This window comes from Mustela erminea, chromosome 7, assembly GCF_009829155.1.
Source record: "Mustela erminea isolate mMusErm1 chromosome 7, mMusErm1.Pri, whole genome shotgun sequence".
NCBI classification, from domain to species: Eukaryota; Metazoa; Chordata; class Mammalia; order Carnivora; family Mustelidae; genus Mustela; species Mustela erminea.
This window is the reverse complement of record NC_045620.1, coordinates 95,981,842-95,989,994: the sequence shown is the minus strand read 5'-3', so window position 1 is coordinate 95,989,994 and position 8,153 is coordinate 95,981,842.

Below are 8,153 nucleotides of genomic sequence, written 5' to 3'. Positions count from 1 at the left end.
ACTTAGATTTTTAACAATATTCAACTATAAATGAAACAGGAAGAACAGATTTGGAGATTCTCTGGGACTCTGGTGGTAGATCAGTCCCCTACATAAAATTACCTCAGCTTCTATATTTTTATTTATACAAAGAAACAAAACCCCACTGCTAAAGCCATTGGGTTTCCTTCACTCATGAAGAATCCTACAAGATATGAGATGAAGCAGGGCAAAGAATATTGGGCAATAATGAGCTGAGATTTAGGTTTTCAGTTTCAGATGAAAGTCAATGGGATAATTTAATAACCATCCAACCGAAAGTTTGGGGGCCAAGGGGATTTCACAGTCACTCACTTGCCAACGTGAAACTTGCTCTCCTCAAAGCAAGGAAAAGGATAAACTCTGAGGTAGCTTCACAGTTCTAATCAAGGGAGCACATACAGCCCTCTGGCAGATGGTATTGCAAATTTGGCAAACGCTAAGAGAGAGCTAACCCGAATTAAAATTACCAGCTGCCAACTGCTCCTTTTGTCAGCTCATCCAGATACCGCTGCCACTCCCACGCTCAAAAAACACAAGATCTAACAGAGATTACAAACCACCAATTCAGGCACTAAGTTTAAAATGAAAAGTATCCAGGGAAGCAAAGAAAGGAGTTGAGTGGTATCCTTCAATATTTTTTCTAAGGCAAAATAATGACACAGATAGAACCTCTACTCATGTAGAGTAAAAAGACAATCTGGCTTTTGATCTCTGTAAATACACTGTGTTAAACAAAAAGGACATAAACATTAGAAGTGAAGTTCAAATACAGAATATATATAGAAAAAAAAAAAAACCAAAACCAAAACCAAAAACAGAAGAAGACGTTTGCAAAAGTGTCTTTGTATTCTCAAAAGAATAAGAAGCGATCAATGAAGAGAGTACTGAAGATGGAAGATATAACAACATGGGGAAAAAGTTATGATGGTGATTTCTTTTTCTTATTCTCAAAGTTCCTTCATCTAGCTCCAAGTCATCCTGACAGTAAGTATTCTTTTTCTTTTTCTGGAACTCAGAAGGTTCTGGATTCAGGTAGTCCTTTATTGTAAAGTTTTATTTTTTCCTTGACTAGTTTTTCTGTTCTTCTTGTTCTTTTTTTCTTCATCAGTTAGACAAATTAGAAGTCTTTTGGTCTCTGTGGCCTATATTCCATATCTATAATCTTTTTATGGAGATTAAGAAGAAAAACAAAAACAAAAAAATTTTTATCATAGCTATGAAACTAAGGAAGCACTAAACAATAGATCTAAGATGAAAAAGAAGAGTATTAGTAACTTTGTGGACAGGCTTTAGAAATGGTGAAAATGGAATGGAAGACTAAAATGGAAATAATTTAGTATAAACAAACAAATAAATAAAATCTGAATCCAGGTAGAAAGATCTTATGTTCTACAAAGGAGGGGAGAATGAATTACTCTCACTCTTCTCCACAGAACATTAGATTCCAAAAGAAAATAGACCATTTGCATAAAAAGCCAAGGGGAAAGTCTATTCTAATAGAATTTCATAACCAGCCAAGATATCATTTTTAAGTTTGAAATAATGGGAAGAAAAGACTCAATATTTGTAGCACTCACATACTCTCTAAAAAAACAAAAACCGATTTAAATAAATAAGGCAGTTCACTTTTTCTTTAATTAACTGAAGTTCATATTCTATTAAATTTCTTCAGTATTTTCCTAGTGATTTTTTTTCTATTCCAAGATTCTCCTGCATTCCTAACTCACAAAAAACTTGTTGCTTTAAGCTTCTAGTTTTGGGGCATTTTGTTACATAGCAATAGGTAACTATTAATTATAGTTGTGTAGCCCCAAATTAGGTATTTCTACTCTACTTGCACCTTTCCTAAGTATTAATTTACTATATCAAGTCCCCTTGGATTTTCACTAATGTTTTGAATTGATTTCGATAAATTGGACGGTTTGAGCATTTTAATTTCAGTAGTGAGCCTTTCTGTTCCGTGACCTCTAACATGGAGGCTACCGTTATATCAAGGCAATTTCCCATCGCAACAGCCTTACTATCAATGGTGGCTGCCACAATTCTCACCAAGTCTCCCTCCCTATTCGGGGCATTAAGTATGTGTAAATAGGTTTTTTTTTTTTTTTTTTTTTTTAAGGTGCTCAGCTGGTTTGCTAGGAGGGATCTGGCATTTTTAAACAGAGCAAATATGTTGAAGAAGCTTTGGAAATAATTTGAAGAGTAAGGTGAATTTCCAAAGAAAATTAGAACTTCATGCTGAATGTAAGCAGAAATTGCTATCAGTGCCTAGTCACAAGCTGATCTGCAAGCATTTCTTGATCTACAGATTGACCCTTGACCCCTTTTCTCAGACTGACTCCTAGGTATAACTGCAGCTGGCCCCTCATTTTGTGTTTCTTCTGACCTCTAGCCACGGTCACAGACTGAAGCCTAACACCGTAACCTGTTTCATAGGTACAGGGTGTCAGGGGTTGTCGTTGGGTTAACATTGCCTAGTCCCATTTCTGGGCAGCTACAACTCAGTTAGGGTGAGGGTTACTCAACTGGTATAGAGGTGGAAAAGAACAATTCAGAAAATAGTGTTCAGATGGCATTTATGGGAAAAAAATAAGTCACTAACCTTGTCAACAAGTGGTTATCGAAGACTTACTAAGTGCCAGGTTCTACCCCAGGTGATAGGAAAATTAAAACAATGACAAAGACTCAGTTCTTGCCAAAAACCTTTGAAACACATTTACTCATGAGTGAAAGAATCACAATTTTTCCTCACAAAGAGAGCATGGTGGAAAGATGACACCATGAGTCAGATGCGAGTAAGAATGCTGATGACTATGCTGGCAGGTGGATAGTAAGTTTTGCGTGAGGCCCCTACCATGTCATGTACTAGAGGGAAATTTTATTTCTTATATAAAAATGAATGTTTGGATGTTTTTAGAGCTTCCATAAAAAATAACCACATGTTTGGCAACTTAAAACGATACCTTTATCATTTCACAGTTTTGTGGCTGAGAGGTCCAGGCATAGCATGGCTCAACTATTTCTCTTTATAAGATTTTTTAATTTTTAACTTTTATTTATTTATTTATTTTAAAAAGGAGATCCCATTTTATTTATTTATTTATTTATTTGAAGACTTTTTATTTATTTATTTATTTGACAGACCGAGATCACAAGTAGGCAGAGAAGCAGGCAGAGAGAGGAGAGAGAGAGAGAGAGTAGGAAGCAGGCTCCCTGCCGAGCAGAGAGCCTGATGCAGGGATCAATCCCAGGACCCTGGGATCATGACCTGAGCTGAAGGCAGAGGCTTTAACCCACTGAGCCACCCAGGTGCCCCTAAGATTTTTTTTAAAATGTATTTATTTGAGAGAGAGAGAGAAAGAGAGAAAGAGCTAGAGAGAGCACAAGGGGGGTGAAGGAGAGAGGGAAAAGCAGACTCCTCATGAGCAGGGAGCCAGATGGAGGACTGTGGGATCATGACCATAATCGACTGAGCCACCCAGGCACCCTCAGCTGCTTTTCTACTCCAGGTTTCACAAGGCTGAAACTAACATGGCAGTAGGGCTGTATTCATTTTCTTGAGGCTCTGGGATGAATCTGCTTCCCAGTTCATTAAACTTGTTGGCGGTATTCAGTTCCTTGTGGTGGGGATTGAGGTCCCTGTTGTCTTGCTGGGTGTCAGCTATGGGCTATTTTCAGATTCAAGAGAGTGACTACATTCCTTCGTTCATGTCCCTCTTCCATTTTCAAAGACAGCAGTGATCAGTAAAGTTCTTCTCACCCTGAAGATCTCTCTGTCCTCCCCTCCTGCCTAACCTCTCCTGACTTCCACCGCATCTCTCTGACTTTTCTGCCTCCTCCTTTTAAGTGTGTATGTGATTAAATTATGCCCACCCAGATAATCCAAGATTATATTCTTATTTTAAAGTTAGCTTCTTAGTAGCTTTAATTATATGTGCAAAGTTCTTTACCACAATACCTAGCTTAGTGTCTGAATAACCAGGGGCAGAAATATTGATGGTGGGGTGCAAAACATCTATAAAATTTTGCCAAATCTCAACAGAGCTCCTGTGCTGAAAAAAATACCGATTTGTTCCTTAAATACAAAAACCATAAATCACAGATTCTCCCAGGGCTGGAAACTTGCAGAAAATGGGGTGAAATGATGCAAACTCTTAATCCCTTATACATGTAAAAAACTAGAAGATTTTGCTGTTTAAATGTCAGTTCTATTTGGAGCCAGCAATCACAGATGTCAACAATGTGGTTTAAAAAAATCAATACATTCCTGGAGTGATGATCAGTTAGAAGGGTTATAAATTGCATGTATGGCTTACGAGAAATGGATAGGGAGACTTGCCCAGTATATTGACTATTTTGTCTTTGAAATGTAGCCATCAATTATAAAGGCCTCTTATGCAGAAGTACCAGATTTATGACTGTTTGGAGAAGGAGTGGTATAAGGCTTTACTGAGCTTTGACTTGGGGCCAGAAATTGATTAGTCATTATTATAATCATGTTTTGGCTTTATGTGTCAGCAGAGTAAGTGTCTGTACCTTTCTGTGTTTTCCCCCAGGGCAGAGCCAAAAGGAGGTGAGGAGGTAAGGGAGGCCCAGCAGGCTTAGCTAGCCAAGACTTGCCATGAGGCTGCTCACTTCAGGAGGTCAGGCTGCCATGGGGATTTTTATTATAGATGGGAGAAATGAAGGTGCTCATCACTTTGGCCATTGGGAAAACACTTCTTGATTTTTCAGGTTTATATTTTTTCCTATTTGGATAATATGCAGCAAGTCTTCATTAGGGTGAACAGATAGCTTGATAACTTCTCTTTTATGAGATTTACTTGGGAACACATGCCATGGTTTTATAAATCATGGAAATCTGGGTGCAGGATCTTCCCTTTAGAGCCTTAAACAAAATGAAGATATTTTATTTTAAAATACAATTTTTACTTAATAATTTAGAACGTTTTGGTTTGCCTGTTTGTTTTCATTATTAAACAGGGCAATCAATGCCTCTAGCCACCTTCATTCTAGAGTGAGAGTTGGATCAGTGCCAGGGAAGGCAGCAGTAGTCCTGGGGGAGGGACAGCACTGCAAAAACCCGGAGCTGATAACTACTGTCTAGGAAACTGGCTAGAAAGTGGGTAATTTCCTGAGAAACTCTAAGGCTAAATGTAACCATGTCTAAAAAAGTTAGTATCACCTCTACAAAGGTGAAACAGTGTTCTTATTTTCATTTTTGAGGAGGAGTACTTTCCCACCCTTGAAAAAACTAGGTACATATATATATATACACATATGTGCATGTATAAAATGTGTGTATATACACACATACACGTGTGTGTACATGAGTGTGTGAGAAGTTTTGCTCCTACTTCTGACCCCATTTTCCATGGATTCATACCACTAACCCTTGTATTTGAAGGGAGCTATCTTTATTACTGTCTTCTTTATCCTCTACGAGTTTTTCCATGCATATAAAAGCAAGTATTAATATATTGTCTTATCTCCTTTAAAAAATATAATATACTCTGGTCTGTGCCTTTTTGCCCTTTGATAATCATACCTTGGGAGTTTTTCTCATCAGCGTATAAACAGCCTCTACATTTGTTTTTATAGCTACACAGTATGGGTCCTTAGTTCCTCATCTGCATTTCAGAAAAATGAAATAAAACTTTAAATTGCTGGGGTGCCTGGGTGGCTCAGTGGGTTAAAGCCTCTGCCTTCGGCTCAGGTCATGATCCCAGCCCAGGGTCCTGGGATCAAGCCCCGCATGGGGCTCTCCGCTCAGCAGGGAGCCTGCTTCCTCCTCTCTCTCTCTGCCTGTCTCTCTGCCTCCTTGTGATCTCTGTCAAATCAATAAATAAAATCTTAAAAAAAAAAAACTTTAAATTGCTCAGTATTTCACTCCTAGATATATACTAAGAATAGAGTATACATGGATGTACTATAAGACATGTGATGCTCCTAGATCCTAGCAGCACTATTCTTAAAGCCGAACAGTGAAAATTACCCGAATGTCCATCAACAGAAAAAAAGATAAATAAATTGCAGTATATCCATGTAATGAAAGACTACACAAAAATTAGAATGAACAATCTACAATTACACAAAATAATTTGAATGTATCTCACAAACACAAAGCTGATTGAGAGGAGTCAGACACTAGACAGTACATAGTGTATGATTCCTTTTATGACAAGAATATAAAGAAGCCAAACTCATTTACATATTTGAAGCCAGGACTCTGTGGAAGAAAGCGGGGTGGACCTCTTGGTGTGCTGGTAATTACTATTTTCTGATCTGGGCTCTCGGTGCATCGATGTATTCAGTTACTGAAAACTCATTAAACTATGCATTTACCGTTTGTGGAAATATATATATGAAAATATATATACACTTTGAGATATATATATATATATACACATATATATATATGGAAATATATATACACTTTGATAAAAAGTTTAAAGAAAAAGGAAGAAGAGGAAAAAGAACATTAAAAACCAAGTATTTTGGGGGCACCTGGGCAGTACAGTTAGTTAAGCCCCCGACTCTTGATTTTAGGTCAGGTCATGATCTCAGGGGTCTGGGATCAAGCCTGGCATGTAGGTCTACACCCAGCATGGAGTCTGTTTGTCCCTTTCCCTCTGTTCCTCCCCCTGCTCTCTCTCTCATAAATAAATAAAATGTTAAAAACACACACACACACACACACACACACACACAGTATATTTATCACTCCCTTGATAATTGTATTGGTTTTCTATTATTGCCTGAGCAGATTACCCCAAACTTAGATTCTTTAAAAAGCACAAATTTATTATCTGCAACTCTGCAGTTTCTGCAACACAGGTTCTGGTTCTCTGCTCCAGGTCTCACAAGGCTAAAATCCAAGTGTCTTCTTTTGTGGAGGCTCTAGGGGAGAATGTGTTTTCAAACTCAGTCAGGCTGTTGGCAGAATTCATTTCCTTGCATCTGTCAGTCTAAATTCTCCATTTCTTTGTTGGCTTTAGGTCTCTCTTAATCCTTAAGGACATCTATATTCCTTTTGTCCCCTCCACCTTAAACCAACAATGGTGCATATGGTCCTTCTCTGTGACTTTCCTTTCTATCGCATCCCTCTTCCTCTTCTCTTCCGGCTTCTTCTTCTTTTAGCCAGAGATGGTCATCTAGTTTTAATGTCTCACGTAATTATATTGGGTTCACTAAGAAAATACATGGTAATCTCCCCCTCTCCATGTCCGTAGTGTTAATTACATTTGTAAAGCTCCTTTTGTCATGTAACCAAATGTACGCAATCTAATGTAGTGCCATGTAACTCTGGTACTCATAGGGATGGACATCTTTCAGGGACCACTATTCTGTCCAATCCAGTGATGCAACCTCACCCTGTCTGAGCTAACAGGAAGTGAAGATATTTCAAAACTTATGGCCTTTTTATTCCATTTAACGTGATTTTTCACACATATTGCTGCAGAATGTTAATGTGGTGGGTAAAGAGGTGCTGTCCTACTGTCTCTTGGGAGTGTCATGTAATGTACAATTACCATATTACCTTTTAATCAAAAACGTGTAAATTCTGAAACACATCTGATTCAGAGACTGTGAACTGGTCTTTCCTTGAATAAAGGCACTGTAGTTTATTCTGCTCTCCTGATATATACATTTAGATTATTTCTATTCTTCTCCTCTTATTACTAGTTACAAAAACCAAAAAGCCTTGCACATAGTTAAGTAACAAAAAACCTCAAACATAGTTAATTTTACATTGTATGTAAATGTATTTGTGTAATAAATAACAAGAAGTAAAACTTTAGGATTAAAGGATATATGCATTTTTAAATTTTTGATATACATGGCCAAATTGTTCTATGAAAAGGGAGGCATCACATTAATTTATCTTCCTTCCCTTCACGTATGAGGTTTCTGCTTGCTCACAGTTCTGCTCATATAGTTTATAATTAAACTTGTAGATCTTTGCCACTAAGATAGATTCAACACAGTTTTACTTTAATTAATGGACTTTTTGAGAAGTTTTAATTTTATAGAAAAGCTGAGCAGAACATACAGAGTTCCTATATGATTCAGTGAAGTTTTAATTTATAATTATTTTATTATCTGAGCACACTTTTAATAGATTGATCATA